We start from the raw sequence: 22909 nt of genomic DNA on the forward strand, positions 1-22909 counted from the left end.
CATCTGACTCTCTCTGTATCTACTATGTGTTTTGGCATCATTTTTCTGTCATTGATGGTGTTCTACTCCTTGATACAGACTATTCAGCTCCTCTACATTTGAGATCCTACAATTGCTGCATGCTGATCAGTGGGGTGGGGGGGGGGGGGGGGTGTCATACACCAAAATGTTAGCCCACTATCATGTAATTTGGTCTGCTTTGGATGGCAACATCACTCATTTGGTTAGGGCATGTTCTCAATGTGTATCACAGCAAGCTGCCTTGTGGGCAATGTTGTCTCCTTGGCGGAAAGTTTTGCAGGCCTGGGACCATCTCCACATTGATTTTTCCAGCCCTTTCCTTAATGCATACTGACTAATAGTAATTGATGCATTGGCTCAGTTCCCATATGTTGTTTGTTGCCCATCAACTTCAACCTCTGCCACTGTGGCAGCCCTGTCAATTTTTTTTTCCATTGAAGGATTTCTGACAACGTTGGTTTCTGATAATGGCTCTCAGTTTGTATAACAGTAGTTTGCTTCCTTCTGCAATGCCCATGGGATTCACTACATTTTCGACTTGCCCTTCCACCTGCAGTCCAATGGTGAGGCTGAAAGGTTAGTTAGAACATTCAAAGCACAAATGGAGAAGTACATGACTTGGTCCCTGCCCGACATTGCCTTGGATCAATTTCTGTCTTCGTATAAGTTTACGCAATTTGGTGACAACAGCCCTGCCCAACTGCTCCACAGTTGTCAACCCTGGATGCTCCTCCATCTCCTGTGGCCCATCCAGGGATGCCAACCTGTGCAGCCCTCATCCAGTTTCTGGCCTGGGTTGGTTGTCTGGGATGTGGGTTTGGTCATCATCCAAAATGGATACCCACCATTATTCCTCGATGCTGTGACTGCCATCTCTGCAATGTCTGTCTGGAGAGGGCCTCTGAGCACTACATTACAACCAGTTGTGCCTGCATGTGGACAACTGGACAACCCCAGCCAGTACACCAGTGTTGCCATACCAATCTGCATTGCTTGACAATTCACCCGATGTGGCTGGGTCCCTGCCATGACATACGACGGATCCTCAATCACCAGTGGACAAATCTGGAACAGCTTCTCCAATACCGCTACCAGTATTTCTACAGCTGCTGTCTACTCCGGAGCCATCTCCTCCACCTCAGCTGCCAGGTGTGGGGTCACCACCACCACCAGGCCCTGGACCTGATGTGGATATGGAACTTATGCCAACATCACCCATCCACCATATCAGTTGACACGAGAAGGTGGACTGTGATGCTGCCCACGTTTAAAGTGCTTCTGACAATATGCACCAGTATCAGCACATCATCTCAGTCAGAGCCTCATGGAGGAAGATGCCATGGACGTCTCATGAATCTAAGCTGCTCCTCAAGGGTAGAGGAATAAAGAAATGCTTGCACACTTGAAAGTTGCCCACATTAGCAGTTTGTCATCATCCACGAGAGTGCGCAGTGAAAGAGTTATACTGCGAACTTCTGATAGGGCCCACCACTGGTGACTTCCTATTTAGCCATGCCCAGTTATGTGATTATTACTTACATACATCTGCCTTTTCTTATTGTGTTCAGTGAAGGTTACGGTATTGGCCTATATGCAACAGTTTAATAAAGGTGTACTAACATACTTGGTTGTGTTGTGTGTCCAGGTAACAACAATATGTAAACACTGTGTTTATATATTACATTAGATATTTGATCTCTTCATGTTTATGTGATGTCCATTTCTTTCATTCTGTCTTGCGTCTTGCTACTGAACCACTGTAGCTCAAAAATTACAACTGAAAAGATGAATAAATGAATATTAATGATTACAGTCTTTATTTGCTACAAGTAGATAGTCATATTTACTCAATATTTTTGTAAGTGATTAAGAATGTGGCTTTGGAGGAACTCTTTGAGGCTATGGAAGCAATGCATTAATATATATTCTTTTAATACTGCTTTAAATTTTTTGTCAGATCATTTATTACTTTAATTTTTTTGCGAATGTTATTGTAAATAATTTTATGATGTGTTATGTTCCTTTTTGGCTCAACAGGTCTTTATTTTGAGCATGTGAAATTCAGTTTTCTGTTTTGTGTTTTGGTGGTGCAGATCTTCATTTTTGAGGAAGATGATAGAATTTGTTATTGCATTGTACTTAATAAACATTGCACTTTCAAAGATGTAAATACATGGAAGAGGAAGAATTAAATAGTGATCTGCAGGGCTTGTTCCTTTTTATTCCAGCCGTTTATTCATTTATTTATTGTGACTTACATTGATCCCAACAGCAAGGAGTATTATCACAATATGTGCAATACGGTAGAGCACAATATGATATCTTCATGATAATAATCATAGCAACTAATGTAACATTGTAATACATCAACAGAAATCATAATTTTTATGCATACACTGTCAGCTATATATATTATGAATAGTCTACATTTATGCTTGCATTAAAAGGCTCACTCATCTATACAATAGAAGCTGTTTAAATATTTGCACATTTGCACTAAAAATTAGCAATTAAACAGAATGAATTTTGTATTAGGCACTCCTTCATTTTGCTCTTGAATTTTGGTGTTTCAAATGGAATGAGCCATGATTCTCTGAAGAGTTCTGGGCAGATTGGTGAGTTACCCTAGAAAGTGATCCCATACTTTAGAATGCAATGTATATTAGCATAATAAACAGTCATTAGACAGTCTTTATGACAACAGTTTTCAAGTACTCTCATTAAAAATAGCACATGGTACTTAGTCTGTTAAAAATGCTATCAATGTAAGTATTCCATCTAATGTTATCTTGAAACCAGATCCCCAAAAATTTTCTATTAGTTACACTTGCAATATCTGTGTCTGGTATCTGAATTTTTGTATCCTCTCCACAGTTTGTCTTGTCGTTATGAAAATTTAACAGTACTGTTTTACTTTTTTTTAATTATTAGTTAATTTTGGCTGAACCAGTTTACGACACTAGTTAATGTCTCAGATAGTGTTACCTGTAACATTTCTGCTGTCTTGCCACTGACAAAAATGCTTGTCATCTGCAAACTGGATAGTGCTATGACATTGTTTCATTAATGCTGGGTCAGTTACATATATCAAAAATAGGATGTGACCCAGTACTGAGCCATATGCTGACAAAAAATGCTTGTCATCTGTAAACTGGATAGTGCTATGACATTGTTTCATTAATGCTGGGTCAGTTACATATATCAAAAATAGGATGTGACCCAGTACTGAGCCATATGGTACATCATACTTTACTTCTCTGTAATCAGAATAGTGTCTGATTGATTTATTATCTTCTTGAAATAGTGTTTCCACTACTTGTTTGCAACCAGTAAGATACAATCTAAGCCAGTTGTTCGGTGTACCTCTGATAACAATGCTATAAAGTTTCTGCAACAATAGGGTAAATGTATGATGTCTAAGTTCTCAGATAGATCAAGGCATATTCCAATTACCTTTTCTGCACTATCAGGTTTTTGCAGCACTTCACTCAGAATTTCTAATATTGCTATTTCTTTTGGGAAAACATGTTGGGCTGTGGATAATATGTTGCACTTTTCTAGAAAATCTTACAACCTCTTATGAAAACTTTTTCTAGTATTTTCCAAAATACAGATAGCAAAGCTACACATCTTCTTTCTTACCCATTTTGTACAGTGGCGTGAGTTTCATTATCTTTAAGCGGGAAGGAAAGATTCCAGTTGTGGATGAACTGTTCAAAAGTGGGACTGATGGTACTTCAATGAGGTGACCTGCATTTTTAATGTGTAATCTGGAATCTCATCTATACATGCTGAAAATTCAGTTCTTAACTTATTAATTGCTAGTATAATTCCTTCAGTATTGGTTGGGAGAAGAAATCGGGAGTTGGTATATATGTCGTATTGAAGAACTCTCTTATAATTCTTGAAATACACCAGATATTCTTCAGAAACATTTTGTGTTTTTGAGATATCATAGTCTCCTTCTTTCATCACAAGATATTTCAATGCCTGTTGTGAGGTATTATAAGTTTCGCTTGATAAAATTTCTGCCTTATCTTGTTATTTCTGGTTCAGTGTTTCTACTGGTGTCAATTGAAAATTCAATAAATTGTTCATAATGATCACTGGAACTTGTATACATAGTTCCTGTTTTGTATCTGTATTTATTAGTACCTGAACTTTTCTACTGCTCGATGATTTCGTGTCTCTGGTAGAGGATTAAATGGTTGTGTGTATGTTGCAAGTGTTTAATAATGACTTTAATCCACCTACTGAGTTCTTGTTGAAGTCACCACACATGATAATTGTTTTTCTAAATGTTTTATACTGTTAGGTGCCTTCTCAAGATTTTCAACGAAAGTAGTTATGTTTCCATCCGAGCTTCACTACTCAAAGTTAACAAACTTCTCTTCTTCAGAAACGCTTTCTCTCCAATAACATGATGAAAGGGTAAAGCCCTCTATCCATGTAAATGATAACATATTTTCTCTTAACCATTGTTGATTGACTATTGTTGTTGACACTTCTTTTAATTCATCTGATAACAATATTTCCATCTCACCAACTTTATTTGATAGGCACTGCACATTTTGGCAAAGGAGCATACATTTTGATGATGGCTTCCTTACTTGCTTCACTGTTGCAGTTTTCTTTCCAGAGCAAGAGTTTACAAGATGAACTTACAATTTCTCTGGAATCAGTAGCCATAAAAAAGTTGTGGTTCTTTCCTGTTGTGTGCAGGGGAAGCTCATGTGTAGTGACATGGTGTTTCAGCTGTGATTTTTGAAGTTGTAACTTGAGACATTGCTACTAAACTTGATAGAGATCCTCTTCTTGCTGCCTTAGCTTTGTCTGTAATTACTAGACTATTTGGTTCTTCAATTTAAACTGATGATTCCATTGGTTTTAACAGGAAAAGAAATGTGCCTGCACAGTCATATATATCATTCCACGTTTCTTTTCCCAGTAAGGGCCTGAGGTATCCTAAGTTTTGCTTGATAAAATTTGTACCTTTTCTTGTTATTTCTGGTTCAGAATTGCCAGTGGTCTCTATTGGGAAATAAATAAATTGTGCATAATGATCACTGAAACCTGTATTCATATTTTCAGTTTTGTATAAATATTTACCTGTGTTTGTTAGTGCCTGATCTTTTGTACTGCTGGATGATTTGGGATCAACATTTAATCTCTCTTCTGAGTTCCTGTTGAAGGCCCCACACATGATAGTTGTTTTACTAAATACTTTTGTACTGTTAAGTGCCTTCTCAAGATTTGCAACGAAATTAGTTATGTTTCCATCTGAGCTTCTATATATATACAAATAACAATTATATTTAAATTAGTCACTTGTGTAGCAGAAATTTCACTGTGATGCTGTTTCCTTTGCTGATCAATGAATTTTAAGCAACAGAGATGTCATTTCCAACATATATGCATGTTCCTCGATGAGTAAGAGTTTATCTCCAAAAACATGATGAAAAGGTCTATATATACAAATAACAATTATACTTAAATTAGTCAGTTGTGTAGCAAAAATTTCACTGTCATGTTCTTTCCTTTGCTGATCAATGAATTTTAAGCAACAGTGATGTCATTTCCAACATATATGCATGTTCCTCGGTGAGTAAGGGTTGTTGTTGTTGTGGTCTGCAGTCCTGAGACTGGTTTGATGCAGCTCTCCATGCTACTCTATCACGTGCAAGCTTCTTCATCTCCCAGTACCTACTACAGCCTATATCCTTCTTAATCTGCTTAGTGTATTCATCTCTTGGTCTCCCTCTACGATTTTTACCCTCCACACTGCCCTCCAGTACTAAATTGGTGATACCTTGATGCCTCAGAGCATGTCCTACCAACCAATCCCTTCTTCTTGTCAAGTTGTGCCACAAACTCCTCTTCTCCCCAATCCTATTCAATACCTCCACATTAGTTATGTGATCTACCCATCTAATCTTCAGCATTCTTCTGTAGCACCACATTTCAAAAGCTTCTATTCTCTTCTTGTCTAAACTATTTATCATCCATGTTCCACTTCCATACATGGCTACACTCCATACAAATACTTTCAGAAACGACTTCCTGACACTTAAAATCAATACTCAATGTTAACAAATTTCTCTTCTTCAGAAACGCTTTCTTTCCAATAACATGATGAAAGGGTAAAGCCCTCTATCTGTGTAAGTGATAACATATTTTCTCTTAACCATTGTTGATTGACCATTGTTGTTGACACTTCTTTTAATTCATCTGATAACAATATTTCCATCTCATTAACTTTATTTGATAGGCACTGCACATTTTGACAATGGAGCGTAAAGTTTGATGATGGCTTCCTTACATGCTTCACTGTTGCAGTTTTCTTTCCAGAACAAAAGTTTACAAGATGATCTTACAATTTCTCTGGGATAACTTGCCGTAAAAAAAAAAAAAAAAAAAAAAAAAAAAAAAAAAAGGAGTAGTGACATGGTGTTTCAGCTGTGATTTTTGAAGTTGTAACTTGAGGCATTGCAACTAAACTTGATGGAATCCTCTTCTTGCTGCCTTAGCTTTGTCTGTAATTACTAGACTATTTGGTTCTTCTATTGAAACTGATGATTCCATTGGTTTTTAACAGGAGAAAAAATACTGAAATAATTTCAAATTTTTTGCATGTGCCCGCACAGTTTTTATGTATCATTCCACATTTCTTTTTCCAGTAAGGACCTGAGGTGTCCTAAGTTTTGCTTGATAAAATTTCTACCTTTTCTTGTTATTTCTGGTTCAGTATTGCCAGTGGTCTCTATTGGGGAATCAATAAATTGTGCATAATGATCACTGAAACCTGTATTCATATTTCCAGTTTTGTATAATTATTTACCTTTGCTTATTAGTACCTGATCTTTTGTACTGCTGGATGATTTGGGCTCAGCATTTAATCTCTCTTCTGAGTTCCTGTTGGAGGCCCCACACATGATAGCTGTTTTACTAAATACTTTTATACTGTTGGGTGCCTTCTCAAGATTTTCAACGAAAGTAGTTATCTTTCCATCTGAGCTTCTATATATACAGATAACAATTATATTAAAATTAGTCAGTTGTGTAGCAGAAATTTCACTGTGATGCTGTTTCCTTTGCTGATCAATGAACTTGGAGGCTGCACAGAGCCTGACATTTCTTAAGCAGATAATCATTTTAAGTTTCACCTATTTCTAAAACCATTGGATGGATATGAAAAACTGTAATCTGACCGGTGTTAGCATTGTTATTCTTCTAATGGAGCCTGAGTCAAATTATTTGCTTTATCGATACAAGCTTTTGCAGCAATATCAATCAGTGTTTCCAAGGAAAAAATCTGTGGTAACAATGCTAGTGTATTTCCACCAGTCATCCAGAAACCACCTTGTAAGGTTTCTGTTGATCACTGTAGCCACTTCGTGAAGACTACTTGCTCCGCCAAATATAATGTTTATTGTATTGGTTCTAGTGCTGATGTAGCTGACCAAGAATATACATTTGTTTGATATTTTTGTTTCATCAATGCACCATTGCAGGAATTCTTTTAAATCTTCAGGCAACTGCCTCTCTGCCAATGTGTGTGGAATGAGACCCCACAGCCACTCAAGTTCTTTAACAAGAAAGTACATTTACTATGGATAATCCTTAAATGGTTATACATCACAAAATACACTTACTGTAACACTTAGCATTATAAAAGCAGAATATAGAAAATCCATGACTACCAGAAAGAATCAAAGGCTCTAATACAAATGAAGATACATTCAATTGCTGAATCACAATATATAATAACCATGAATAGCTTATTTGAGAACTATCAAGTAAACAGCAGAAAAGAAGCAGTCTAGATATGGTGCAGATGAGTGTAAGTGTGAAATTTGAGTTTCTTATTGTGTCTAAAATGTTCAAACAAGTGCAGCCAAGTGATGTTTTCAGCAACTGCTGATATTGTGACAGGTGAACACCCATCATTTTTACTGTACAAATGTGACAAGTGTGTGCTGTATAAGAAATTTATAATTCCTTGCACAGTATTCCCTTGCCTTGTGCCTCAGAGCACACTGTCAACTTCAAGGCACCAATGGAAGAAAGCACTCTGTACAAGGAAATTAAATTCCTTATATAAAACTATCTTGTTTCTGTAGTGCCTTGAAAAAATGAGGTGTTCACCTGCCATAATGTTCATTGTTGACGAAAACGTCACCTGCATGCACTTCCTTAAGTTTTTTAAACGAGTGTAAGTGATATTCTACTAGGATTAGAAGGGACTCGTCATCAGAAACAGTCTACAAAGATTACTTATAGAAGAAAGGAGAGATAAGGAAGACAAACAGTGTAGTCTGGCTAACTAGTTGAAATTTAAGCAGTGAATAAAGAATTAAAGTAAAAGTACAGTTAATTTCAATAGTCACATGTGTATTACAATGCAAATAAAAAGAAAAACAGAGTTTAATAAAAACAGATAGATAAAGCATTAATTCCAAAGTAGACAACTGCACCAACAGGGAAAAAGAGACAGCAAGCTAAATTTTACATTCCCATTGTAACTTTTGTCATTAGAAATGGATTACTTGCTTAACTGGATAAAGTTTTGCAGTCGGAATTAGTTGTATGACTAATTAAGGAACAATTGCATTACTTTCATAAGTGGTTTAGGGAAACAAGAATTGAAACAGCTTTTTGTTTGTTTGTTTGTACCATTCCACAACTTCAATAATATGTGTGGAATGCATATTTGATACTATGTGTATATTGCCCAGGTTTTTTTTTGCTATTTTAATCTTCCATTACTGATTTAGAACATGGCTCATTTTCAAGTGGTACCACATACAGGTAGATATAAAATATAAATACACATACACTGACAAGCCAAAACATTATGACCATCTACTTAGTAGCATTTTGGTTCACCTTTTGAATGCAATACAACAGAAATTTTGCACGACATGTATTCTACAAGTTTTTGGTAGATTTTCATAGGTATCCAACACCAAAGATCTAGGCAGAGGCCACATAATTCCAGTAAATTATGCACCTGATAGTGTCCCAAATGTGTTCCATCAGGTTCAGATCAGGAAATTTGGTGGCCAAGACATAAACATCAGTTCATTGTCATGCTCTTCAAACCATTGTCCCATGATTCTGGCCTTGGGTTATGGACAGTCATCATAGCAAAAGCTGCCATCGCCATCAGGAAAGACATTGAGCATGAGGAGATGCAGATTGTCTATGATAATTTTTACATAGTCCACAACCATCGCAGTACCTTGAATTAGTATCCCACGTTCCATGGACATCCAGGTGAATGTTCCACATAACATAACACTGCCCTAACCAGCCTGGTTCTGTCACTCAGTGCACATTTGAGGCAGCACTTCATCTGCACAACAATGTAGTCAGACATTACTATTGACTTCAAAAAATATGATTCATCTGACCAGGCAAAACATTTGCATTAATCAAGAGTCCAATATTGATGATCTCATGCCCATGACGATGTCATCGGGTCAGTACAGAAACTGGTAGGTATCATCTGCCACGGAGCCCCACGTTCAATGAGATCATGACAAATTGTGTGCTCCAAAATGCTCGTACCTCACAGGCATTGTACTCTGTGATCAAAACTGCCACAGACTGTCACCTATCCAGCTTTACAGAGTGAGAGAGCTTTCGACCTCCAAGTTCTGCAACAAGGTACTGATGTCTGACACCTCATCAGCTACTCGATGTTTCACTATTCTTCAACCAGTTCATATCGATCATAACAACAGTAGTTCACAAGCAGCCAACCAGCTTCACTATTTGTGAGGTTATCATTTCCAGGCACTTAGCCATGACAGTCTGCCATTTCTCAGAGCTGCTTATGTCAGTGGATTTCCCCATTTGCAGTCCGTATCATCACTGGAACAATTCCCTGATTGTCTTGCTGCACTTATACACCTTCCTTACCATGTCACATGCCTGACATCTCACGGTGGGCAGTGGGAATAATGTTTCAGCTCATCAGTGCATATATAAACAGTGTCAAAGGAAAGCAACTGAGAAAACTAATAAATTACGGAAAGGACTTGTGGGCCAGTGCTCACCTTCAGGAGATAAAATGTGTAGTACTGCCAACAGACACACATAAAAATGAAAGTGATTACATTTACTAGCTTTCAGAGCTATTAATTCCTTCCTCAGGGAGGAGAGTGGGATAGAAAGCAGGTGACGCAGACTCCAGTATGAGAGTCATCCATCTACAGTGAGGATAAGGGGTTTGGTGCCTCTCAGCCAGGGCTCTGAGTGACCTGCTTTCTATCCCTGTTTCCTGCCTGAGGAATGAACTAGTTCTGAAATCTAGGAAAATATTGTCACTTATGTTTGTCTGTCAACAACACTACACATTTTGCATTCTGATGGTAAGAACTGGTCTACAATACTGTCTCACCATATATGTAAATATAAAATTATCAGTTCAGTGGATGCTGTTCATTTTCACAAATGAAATATTTAATGTTATTTATGGACTATGAAATTATTTTTCTGTGAAATGTTTATGATGTAACTGTGCAACTGTCACACTATTTATCTATTTTTGTGTCAGAGATAAAGCCTGTGATTAAATTTTATTATCTTTTATGAAAGTCAATTTTTATGTAAGACTTTGTTCTAAATTACCCGTGTACTGAAAAGAATTTCATTGATGTTATACATATATTTTTTTATTCTGAAGTTCGGTTTGTTAATTTAAAATTTACCTGGATTTTCTGTCTAATGTGTGCAAATATCTCTCCCAAACATAATGTCCATATAGGTCCCCTTTTCTCACTCTATGAAGAACTGAAAGATTATTCCTCAAGTCTATTGTTGAGCATAATTTTCTCTAAGATTATTATATTAAATTGCAGAGTGGTTGTTTGTATGTTGCTTGTATCTTGTGCTAAATATTTGTCCTACAGTCATTGCATTTAATTGTGTACATTCCTAACTAGTCATAGTTTTTGAGTTTTGTCTATTCTGTGTATTAGGTTTATTGTTTATTTGTAGTTTATTTTCTGTACAAAAATAGTAGTCTGTTAACAAATGTGTAACTTACTTTTTGAGAAATATTCCCTAGGTATGGGTATATCACTGTTTCTATGAGACTGATCAGTTCATATATTTCTAGTTACCTGACTGTGCCAAATTTTTATTAGTTTTTTTCCTTATGATGTTTCTGGTTTGTGTAATGTAAGCCTAGTCAGAGACTATATCTCTGACATAAAAATATATTGACAGTACGCAACTTCACACATTTGTCATAAATATGACAAAGCTAAACAATATCACCATTCATAAATAACATTAAAGACCCATAACTGTAAATAGGCAATGCCCACAAAACATATATCTCTTGACTTTATACAGGAACTACTGGAAAAATAACACAAAAAGAATATATTGCTACTCTCCTGGAAAATACACATAAAACATGCATTTCATAAAATGGAATAGCTAGGCAGAGATTTAATTTTTGCTGCTACAGTCACTTGATAATAATATTTGTTAGCATGGTGCATTTCAGTAGCATGCTGCCATCATCAGCTGCATTACAGTTACATGTGCAGTTGACAAAACAAAACTGTTTTCATGTTCTGGTAAGCTTGATACCTTTGGTTGTATACAGTTAACATCAGAGGTAATGCAGTATGCACTGGATGTGGCAACAGCATCACATGAAACACACTTTTAGAAGTGTATTTTTTCCCTTTTTATTGTAATGATTTTACTAATAGAACATTTTGATTTTCTGTGGTTGTGTGTAATTAGTGTGTGTGTGTGTGTGTGTGTGTGTGTGTGTGTGTGTGTGTGTGTGTGTGTGTGTGTGTATGTGTACACATATTAACACTTTCTTTTATTTATTCAAAATGCTCAGATGCTTCTGTCTTGGATAAACAAATAAGAACAAATCTGTGTAGTTACATGGTGATTGCAACACAGTGTTTGAGACTCTGAAATTTCAATGAAGTAATTATGCTTTGCATACACTCATTAGCATATTTTTTATCTTCTATTGTTTGTTGATGTGTTATAAGTGTAATAGGAATATAGTTGGGATATGTAAAACATGATAACACACTGCATCACAGATGGGTATATGACAGTCATTTACTACCAGGATGCCTCAGCATATGCAGGCCATGAGAGGTAGCATCCAAAAGCTGTTTTCCAACTTAACATTCTTCAGGAACCCAAGGATAGCATTCTGTGCACTGTGCCCATTTCCCTACATTAGTCTTCAGAAAAATGACCATTGCAGAATATGGATTCAGGGTTTTCTTTTTCAGACTGCACATCTGAATCACTCTACTGAACTAAATCTGTATCACACTGCAAGTGTTTCCTGTGTGTCTCTATGTTTCATTTTCAAAGAGAAAACTTTCGCTCCTGTATGTTTCGATTCTGCTGCAGCTTTCTTCTCCTTCAATTGTTTCAAATGTTGTCAGTGTAGAGGTAATGTTAGCTTCCTAACGGACTCAGAAGGTGCTGATTTTACTAGAGGTGGTGGCTCTTGTTGTGGCTTGCTGATTTTGAGAGTGCACCAGGTACCATTTGAACTCACATTTACTCTGTTGTTTACATTTTGTATGTCAGACTTCTGTTATATAACATGTCTGTTACATGGGAAGAGTCCTGTTTTCAAGAGGCTGTTTATAGCATTTTCTGTTGTTACTGGTCTCAAGTAGGTCTCTCCAAATAACCTCCCAATCAAAAATGAGGTTACTACTTGACCTGGGCTATCTGCCCACCAGGATTCTATTTCTTGGAGATAATGTGTTTCAAATGATCCCATGAACTCCACACAAGAGGCTGCATTTTGTGCATGGAATGAAGTGATAAGAAAATTATATGGACATGTATTTCTCTTGCTTTGTCTGTCACAAAAATGTGATATGAGTTAGCAGAATAGAATCATTGCCAAATGGCTTCACAAAGTTCAGAAAAATGTCGAATCACTTAATAAAAATTTGAGTCTGAATCCAGCAATTCGGTGTCAAGCTGGAGCTATCATGATATGGTATAGTGTGTCCTAAAATGCAATAATGCATCATATTAGGATACCGATAGATCACATGTTAAAAATAAGCCATCTTGCACTATAAACCTAGCTAGTGTCACGGTTATGCTGCTCAGTTTAAAATGAATGGAAGAGTACTTTGTGAAGAAGTATTCTGTATAGTTACTTGGAGGCTGCAACACAGTGTTTGAGACTCTGAAATTTCAATAAAGTAATAGTAATACTATTGCAACACATACTCAAATTCAGGTATTAAAGCCCTAGAAACACATACACACAAAAAAATTGAAGGTCAACACTTTTAAAATCAAGCATTCTTGACCACGCCCAACCCTATAGTGGTCTTATTGTCATTGCTCTACACTCTGATGTCATGAGAACTGATACTTCTCAACAGAGCTGTGCACTTACTTTGGGCAGACTCTAGCTGTCTCACTTTAGTGAATTCTCCCATATTAGGCACCTTACCTTTATTTTCAGAATCATTCTCAGTAATGATGATATCATTTCAGTAAATTAAAAAAAAAGTGAAATAAAAACATAAATAGCCCTTTTCTTAAAATAAATTCTAATTGCAGTAAGACAAAGCATAGCGCATTCCCTCATCTGTCATATATAGTTTCGCACCCACAGACCATAGAAAATATTGAATTCTGCATTCCTTAAATATCAGGGGGAAATAATCATAACCATAATTTATGTTGGAAAACCATATTCTGTATTTGTCCTATCAGTTGGAAGGTTGTGCAATTTTCTGTCTACGTATGTCTTTCAGGTCATTATGCACGTCAAACCTGATTTTAATAAATACTCTTTAATAGAATTTAAAGTTCTTATTCAGACTCATATGCTTAATAGTCAAGCCTACTTTTCTCAGCATGTTTGTGATCTTGCTTTGATTCCAAAAGTTATGTGATCATTGTTAAACATTTATTCTCTCTTAATTAATTACTTAATTTTTATTTGCTCCTGTGATGTCTTGAGTAGGAACAGTGCAAGTCAAAATATTATACAGATATAAAAATTACAAAATTTTCATATAAGGACAATATGGAAATTAACCATGATTTATCATTCAATCTGAGTAATATTTACTACATGTATGATTGATATCCCATAAGTGATTCATACAGACAATACATATATATGAACACACTTATACATAAAGAAAATGGATATTCACCATATTTCCCTTAGTAAGAAATAGTTCCTTAACCACTACAACCACCTTGTTATGCACTGACAAAGTACTAAATCGGAGGAAATAAAATATGAAGAAAGAATTATGAGGAGAGAGAATAAGATGGCAAGGAACAGGAAAAGAGAAAATGTAGAGTAAAAGAGGAATTACTTGGTTACATTTAGTTGGCATAAGATGAATAATATGAAGGAGTATAGTCATGTTTTATTGTTAGTACAGTGGTGTTCATCATAGACAAAGGTAATGTCACGACTGCTCCAAGGAAGTGTGGGAGAACTGCTTTTGTTCTCTCTTTACATAAATGATCTGAATGATAGGGTGAGCAGCAGTCTGCAGCTGTTTGCTGATGATGCTGTAGTGTACAGAAAAGTGTCGTCATTGAGTGACTGTAGGAGAATACAGGTTGACTTAGAATTTCAGTTTGGTTTAATGAATGGCAGCTTTCTCTAAGTGTGGAAAAATGTAAGTTAATGCAGGTGAGAAGGAAAATCAGCCCAGTAATGTTTGAATTCAATGTTAGTGGTGTGCTACTTAATATAGTCATGTTGATTAAATACCTAAGATCAATGTTGCAAAGTTACATGAAATGGAATGAGCACATAAGATTGGTATTAGAGAAGACACATGTTAGACTTCACTTTATTGGGAGTGTTCTAGGAAAGTGCAGCTCACTTATAAAGGAGACTGTGTATAGAACACTAGTGTGACACAATCTTACAAATTGTTTGAGTGTTTGGGATCCCCACCAGGTCAGATTAAAGAAAGACATCAAAGCAATTCAGAGGCATGCTGCTGAATTTGTTACTGGTATGTGTAATCAACATGTGAGTATTATGGAGACACCTCGTGAACTTAAATAGGATTCCCAAGGGAGATAATGACATTCTTTTTGTGGAACACTTCTGAGAAAAGTTAGAGAACCACCCTTTGCAGCTGACATTCGAATGATTTTACTGCCACCAGTGTATATTTTGTGTAAGGACCATGGAGACAAGATAAGATAACTAAGGGCTCATACAGAGGGGTATAGACAGCAGGTCTTCCCTTACTCCATATGCAAGTGCAACAGGAAATGGAGTGACTAGTAGTGGTACAAAGAATCCTTTGCCATGCACTGTGTGGTGTCCACCTGAGTGTGTGTCTAGATGTAGATGTATATTTATTAAGGTTTTATGATTTCCTTGTTTTCATTAATGTATAACCTGAACCACATTTCTCAAGGTTCTCCTTCCTGATGAGATCTACAGAATAGGATGAATGAATGAATGAATGAATGGGTATGGGGAGCAGGGACAGCAGGAAGTTTCATGAAAGATTAGTTGAAGTCTGTTGATAGAATCTATTATGTGCAGTGATGTTAATACAGAACAGTACGTGATGTGTATACATGGTATCGACAAATACCTTCATATCTCACTGAATATTCTCTGTGTGATACCAGGCAATACTTATGATTAGTCAAAACACATGAAGAATTTACAATCATTATGCAAATTTTCTGTCAGATTAGAAGAGAAAAAAAAACCCTCAGTGGTGAACAGTTCATGTTTATAGGGGACCTAGAAGTTCATCCATTTGGTAAGAGAGATTTTTTGTGATTAATATTTGCCCAGGTCCCTTGTTAATGAAGGTACTGAGAAGGGTAAACATCAGAAACACACTAGATACAGTCACTGTTCTGGTATTCTTCAGATTTTTTCTGGATGCTACTGACAGTATCTTATACAGAAAAGTTTTCAAGGTTTTACTGCTATCCTGAACCACTGGTAGGAAGGATGTGTGTGTGTTGAAGCTTAGAGTGCAGGAAACAGTATCAGTGTTGGGGGCAGTAAAAGATGGTTTTATGAAATGATGAGTCATGAGATATGGCATGATGCACTGAGATTATAATGTCTGCTTGTGTCTGTGTACATGCGGATGGATATGTGTGTGTGTGCGAGTGTATACCCGTCCTTTTTTCCCCCTAAGGTAAGTCTTTCTGCTCCCGGGATTGGAATGACTCCTTACCCTCTCCCTTAAAACCCACATCCTTTCGTCTTTCCCTCTCCTTCCTTCTTTCCTGATGAAGCAACCATTGGTTGCGATAGCTTGAATTTTGTGTTTATGTTTGTGTGTCTATCAACATGCCAGCACTTTCGTTTGGTAAGTTACATCATCTTTGTTTTTAGATATATTTTTCCCGTGTGTGTGTGTGTGTGTGTGTGTGTGTGTGTGTGTGTGTGTGTGTGTGTGTGTGTGTGTGTGGATACAGTAGATACTTGGAGAATGGTATTTACATGAGTGTTTTGAGGTAGCAGTGACATTTCACAGATGTGAAGTAATCCTTTTGGTTGCACTCAGACCATGAGTTCTGCTAAATAGCAAAATGAAGACAGATATTTATGATGCTGTGGTAGTGATTTGGAAACATGTTTTCTATATTGGCATAATAATGTTCCTGTACACAAGGCAAAGACCATTGCATAAAGTGTATTTTGTGGAGTATGGACACAATTTTTCCTTTACAGTATTACTTTCAAACAAAAAGGACACCCTGAAAATGAAATGCTTTAATAGCAGCCAAAGTGTGTTCTAAATATGGCGGCTGCCATCATGGGGATGAAGAACAATGGTTGCCCATAGGGTTGTGCTCAATTACTGTATTGAGTGTAGCATCCTCTTGCTGTAAATGAATCAAAGAACTTTTGTGTTCTTAGTCAGTAATATAATTTATGTAAATGTATCATGCTACACTGTTAGTCTAGAATTAAATTGAGGAAAATTCCATGCAGAAGTATTATTATGTTTGCTTACCCTTGACAATTTCAGAATTGTTGTATGTCAATCAGGTTCTATCCACTTTTCCAGACTTCAGCTAGAGTAGAGTTGTAGCTTATACTGTTGAGTGGCAATACAAATTCACCAAGTGCTGAATATATCAATGCAAGAAGCAGGAAGCGATTTATTTATTTATTTTGCCAGCATGTCCTTCAAAGTAATGTATATCAACATGCCTTCTTTAGATAAACTTTAATTTCTTCTAATATATGGTATCTATCTCAGCATCTATATTAACTAGCTTCCTATGCCTGAAAAACAATCAGAAAAAAAGATTTGTAAAATATCTATCATTAAAATAACATTTGTTAATTAGAACAATCATTTTCTATGAGCATTATTAAATATTTCTTCATGGTTTACATGATCTCCTCACCAGTAATGTAAACTCATTTTCTTTGGTAGTTAGGATACTGTAAAATGAAATATCTGATATCTCATTCTGTCTAACTTCATTATTTAATATAATTCCAATAGTTTTGTGGGGAAGAAACACTGTAGTGAACCTATATGCCCAACTGAAATGAAGAATGTAACAATATGCTTCTTGTAATACTAATGTTGATGAAAAGTGAAAGAATTTGGTATTCAACTGGAGGCAAATAATGTAGCCCTAAACTTGTTTTAATCTGCATTTTCACTTCATAATTTTGTTTAGAGTGCTGTCTCTTGAACGAAAAGTAGCTATAACTGTTTTACTTCTGCTTCATACATTTTTATTTGATTAAAATTGGTTTCAGAAGCTTTGGCAGCAAAATATTCCTTGTAGCTATCAATATAAGTTTTAATTAAGTAAACAGTTTGGCTTCTTAGTTAGTAAACATACATATACTTCTTTTAAATTAAACAATTACATTTAACTGTGAAGTCAACCTGTGAATGACACACTGATATCTAATAGCAAAATCACTACAAAATGACAAATCTATGTAAGGAAACACATATGTTGAATAGTTTGTGATTCATAGCGAGTTACAGTATAGTTGGCATGCCATGAAAGGTAACTTTCCTCCCTGCTGTGAGGGGGGGGGGGGGGAGGGGGGGAGGGGGGGGGGGAGAAGGAAAAATAATTGCACTTAGCCATCACTCTCATAACCCAGAAGATTTGAAGTACACGCGATTCAGGTACATGAACATAAACTCTGACACTGGCATTTAAAGAAGAGCTGTTGCATTCCAACAGTTGTGAAATAGTTTTTAGTAGTCACCAGTTTAGTTTAGACTCATGACCCTAGATTAAATACTCTGCTGATGATAGCACTTAAGCAGTCTGATTGGTCTCAAATTGTCTCCTTGACTGAAAGGAATATAGTGTTAACAGTTACCACTTTATGTTGAAACTGATTCCTTGCAATAAACTCAAAAGCTCAGGAAAACCTTTGATCATGAATCTGAAAGTGTGAGAGTGAAATAGACATGCAAAATCACACAATTCAGTTTCCAGATGATGTATCTTTATCTAGTTGCATACCATATTGTTGTGAGCAGCTTGTATCAACCATGAAAGGAATAGAAACTGAAGAAAAATCAGTTCTTTAGATGTTATGTTAACACAGAAAAACTTTATTTCTTTTTATTTGTTTATTTATATTCCTTTTATTTCTGCTCTTGATCTGATGAACATCTTGCAAGAAGCACTGTGAGGCTCACTTTGCTCTGAGCAAGCAACAAGGAACTGACTTGCAAGAATTAGTGGTCTCCATTCACAATGCCTCAACTGGTCTTGACTCTGCACCAATGGGGTGAGGGAGTGAGCTAGCCCCTGTCAGCCCCTCTCTGGTTGTATACCACTCCTTACCCAGGAAGCACCCCACTCATTGTGTTCTTGGCTCATTCACTGATTTAGCTTGTAGAACTCTTTGCTCATTCACTGAGTCAGTTTGCAGTTCAACCTAATTTCTTCTTGACACTATTCTTCATCTGAGGTTGGCTTGTTATGGATATTTTTCAGAACAATAAGAATGGTATGTGTTATTAAATTAATATATTAGTGCATCTGTAGATTACAGAAGACACTACATGTATATTTGTTCTCATTTTAATTTTTTACTATTTCAAACTGCATCTTAATAGTCAGTATTTGAGTTTTTCCACACAACATAGATTTCAGTGCTGCAGGATGTGAGCCAGTCACATTGTCTTCATTTAGGAGAACTTTGAGTTATATATGGTATCATTTTACTGAACTGGATAAATAAAGAAAAATGCCATTACTCCCAGCTTCTGGCTCCTCGTTAAACATGAAGAGACATTTAAAGTCCAAGCATCAAACAGTAATTCTGAAAGAGTATTGGTCAGGAAACTGATCAAAATCACAGTCAATTGATGATAATTTACAGATATCCAAGAAATTGTTTCTCACCAACCATTCTCACAGATATCTGCTTCCCCTTCACGTGAAGTTCTCCTTCCAAGAACTCAAAGTGAGTATTAATCTGTATCTGTGCCATTGTCATTTGGCTCACAACTAGATGTCAATTTATTTTCTTTTGTGACACCATCATCTACAATCAATTTTTGTTTCCAACAACTGGTAAGCAAATTTGTCAATGTTATAAAGCCAACCATGTTAAATTAAATTATGGCATTTGATATAGCTTAAAAATTTGAAAAATGTTATCAGATTCTCTTATTCCCAGTTATTTGATAAAATAGAAAATAATTCGACAGCCGTAGAGGTGGACAACTATAAATAATACTAGTTTTTATGCACTCCCAGCACATTTTGTAGATGAGAAGGTTCAAAGTTGTACTTTCTTGAGTGCTTCCAGCCTGGAGAAAGACACATTGCAGAAAATATTTCAAATTAGTTAAAGGCTGTTGTCACCTAATATAATATAAAATCTATCTTAACAGTGTACAATGTTTCAAACATGAAATCAGTTGTCATAGTTTTGAACCTTCCACGTATCCCACACTTTGTGTAACACCCAGTACAAAAGCCAATACAGAAAACAATTGATGAGGTCAGAAAAGCAGTTATATTTTTCAAGAAGAGTCTATTTGCATTAAGCAAATTGCTGAAATACAAGAAAATTAAAAAAAGAACAATCACCAACCAAATACTACTGTAACAGTTTGGAATTTTTCTGTTTGGATGGAATTTACTAGTACAACCAGTCATCTACCAGTAAGGACCTGCAGCAATTGTTGAACTACATATTCATCCAAAGTGTATTTTCCTACAAGTAGTGATCTCTTAGACTTGTGGGAATCCAGATACCTCCTGTAACCAATAACTCATCAATTGGTTTGAGTAAGGTTCTGTATACCAAATACTTTGGTGCCATGTGAGCACATATTTTCAAAAGGAGGAGAGATATCCGCTGACACAATAAAATAACTCACTTTGAGGAGAAACTGGTCAAATTTAAAATCATAACAATGAACAGATTGTTCATCTCAGATACATATATTGCAAAGATGATTGTAAACAACAACTGTAGATGTGGCATCTCAGGTTTTCTTGGTGTAATTCAGTAATGATGTTCTTCCAATGTTATGATGAGTTGTTGATTCCATTTTATGCATAAAATAGAAACAACCACTCTGCAGGACACATGCTTAAACAACTATATATAATTTCAGGAGGTAGAAAATTAATTTTTATTATATTGTAGTTTCATATTATATTTTGTTTTCAATTAAATTGTGAAAAAGTAACAAGAAAGAGATTTATTTTTATAAATTCCTCCTTGATAAAAATATTCAGAATATTGTTGTGATACTGTAGGTAAAATGTGGGACATTTTGCTAATTTTAAAACTAGAAGGAAAATGACGGAAAATTATTAATCCCCTTTCCATGTTCTTTCAAAACAGGATAAGATAGAAAAAATTCTGGAATGGTGACCATGAACAGAAAAGGCAAGATGCCTCCCTTTTATTTTAATAAGTGAAAGTTGAGTGGTGAGTCATGAAAATAAGCTCCTTCATTCCAATGAGTGAGAGGCTCTGATCTGGCCCCTGAAAAGAATGGTTTTATCCATATCTCTCTCTCTCTCTGCCCATTTGACTATTCCACAACACTGTCAAAATTTTTTTCTCACTAACCTAGAGCACATGGCAAGATCATAAGAGATGGAAAAGAGCCACCGTGGTACAACAACCCCGTTAGAAAACTGCTGCGGAAGCAAAAGGAACTTCACAGCAAACATAAACATAGCCAACGCCTTGCAGACAAACAAAAATTACGCAAAGCGAAATGTGATGTGAGGAGGGCCATGCAAGATGCATTCAATGAATTTGAAAGTAAAGTTCTATGTACTGACTTGGCAGAAAAATCCTAAGAAATTTTGGTCTTATGTCAAAGCAGTAGGTGGATCAAAACAAAATGACCAGACACTCTGTGACCAAAATGTTACTGAAAGAGAGGATGACAGACTAAAGCCCAAAATACTAAATGTCTTTTTCCAAAGCTGTTTCACAGAGGAAGACTGCACTGTAGTTCCTTCTCTAGATTGTCGCGCAGATGACAAAATGGTAGATATTGAAAGAGACGACAGAGGGATAGAGAAACAATTAAAATCGCTCAAAAGAGGAAAGGCACATGGAGCTGATGGGATACCAATTCGATTTTACACAGAGTACATGAAGGAACTTGCCCCCCTTCTTGCAGCGGTGTACTGTAGGTCTCTAAAAGAGCATAGCATTCCAAAGGATTGGAAAAGGGCACAGGTCATCCTCGTTTTCAAGAAGGGAAGTCAAACAGATGTGCAGAACTATAGACCTATATCTCAACGTTGATCAGTTGTAGAATTTTGGAACATGTATTATGTTTGAGTATAATGACTTTTCTGGAAACTAGAAATCTACTCTGTAGGAATCAGCATGGGTTTCGAAAAAGACGATCGTGTGAAACCCAGCTCTTGCTATTCATCTACGTGACTCAGACGGCCATAGACATGGGTTCCCAGGTAGATGCCGTGTTTCTTGACTTCCGCAAGGCATTTGATACATTTCCCACAGTCATTTAATGAACAAAGTAAGAGCATATGGACTATCAGACCAATTGTGTGATTGGATTGAAGAGTTCCTAGATAACAGAATGCAGCATGTCATTCTCAATGGAGAGAAGTCTTCCAAAGTAAGAGTGATTTCAGGTGTGCCACAGGAAAGTGTCATAGGACCATTGCTATGACCTTGTGGATGACATCAGAAGTTCACTGAGGCTTTTTGCGGATGATGCTGTGGTATATCAACAGGTTTTAACAATGGAAAATTGTACTCAAATGCAGGAGGATCTGCAGTGAATTGATGCATGGTGCAGGGAATGGCAATTGAATCTCAATGTAGACAAGTGTAATGTGCTGCGAATACATAGAAAAAAATCCCTTATCATTTAGCTACAATATAGCAGGTCAGCAACTGGAAGCAGTTAATTCCATAAATTATCTAGGAGTACGCATTAGAAGTGATTTAAAATGGAATGATCATATAAAGTTGATCGTCGGTAAAGCATATGCCAGACTGAGATTCATTAGAAGAATCCTAAGGAAATGCAATCCAAAAACAAAGGAAGTAGGTTACAGTACACATGTTCACCCACTGCTTGAATACTGCTCAGCAGTGTGGGATCCATGCCGGATAGTGTTGATAGAAGAGATAGAGAAGATCCAACGGAGAGCAGCGTGCTTTGTTACAGGATCATTTAGTAATCGCGAAAGAGTTACAGAGATGATAGATAAACTCCAGTGGAAGACTCTGCAGGAGAGCTGCTCAGTAGCTTGGTACGGGCTTTTGTTGAAATTTCGAGAACATACCTTCACCGAGGAGTCAAGCAGTATGTTGCTCCCTCCTACGTATATCTCGCGAAGAGACCATGAGGATAAAATCAGAAAGATTAGAGCCCACACA

The 22909-nt window shown here is 36.4% G+C and overlaps 1 protein-coding gene across 1 annotated transcript in view; it reads right to left on the reverse strand.

The window, feature by feature from the left end:
* Positions 1-2222: 2222 nt before the first annotated feature.
* LOC126185017 (PI-PLC X domain-containing protein 1-like) overlaps positions 2223-22909 on the reverse strand; it is a 102567-nt gene continuing 81880 nt past the window's right edge. The window contains exons 7-8 of the mRNA XM_049927740.1: positions 17031-17305; positions 2223-2646 (exon numbers count right to left, since the gene is read on the reverse strand). The gene's annotated coding sequence lies outside the window, so the exon portion shown is untranslated. The remainder of the gene's footprint in view (positions 2647-17030; positions 17306-22909) is intronic.

This window comes from Schistocerca cancellata, chromosome 4 (genome assembly GCF_023864275.1).
Source record: "Schistocerca cancellata isolate TAMUIC-IGC-003103 chromosome 4, iqSchCanc2.1, whole genome shotgun sequence".
NCBI classification, from domain to species: domain Eukaryota; kingdom Metazoa; phylum Arthropoda; class Insecta; order Orthoptera; family Acrididae; genus Schistocerca; species Schistocerca cancellata.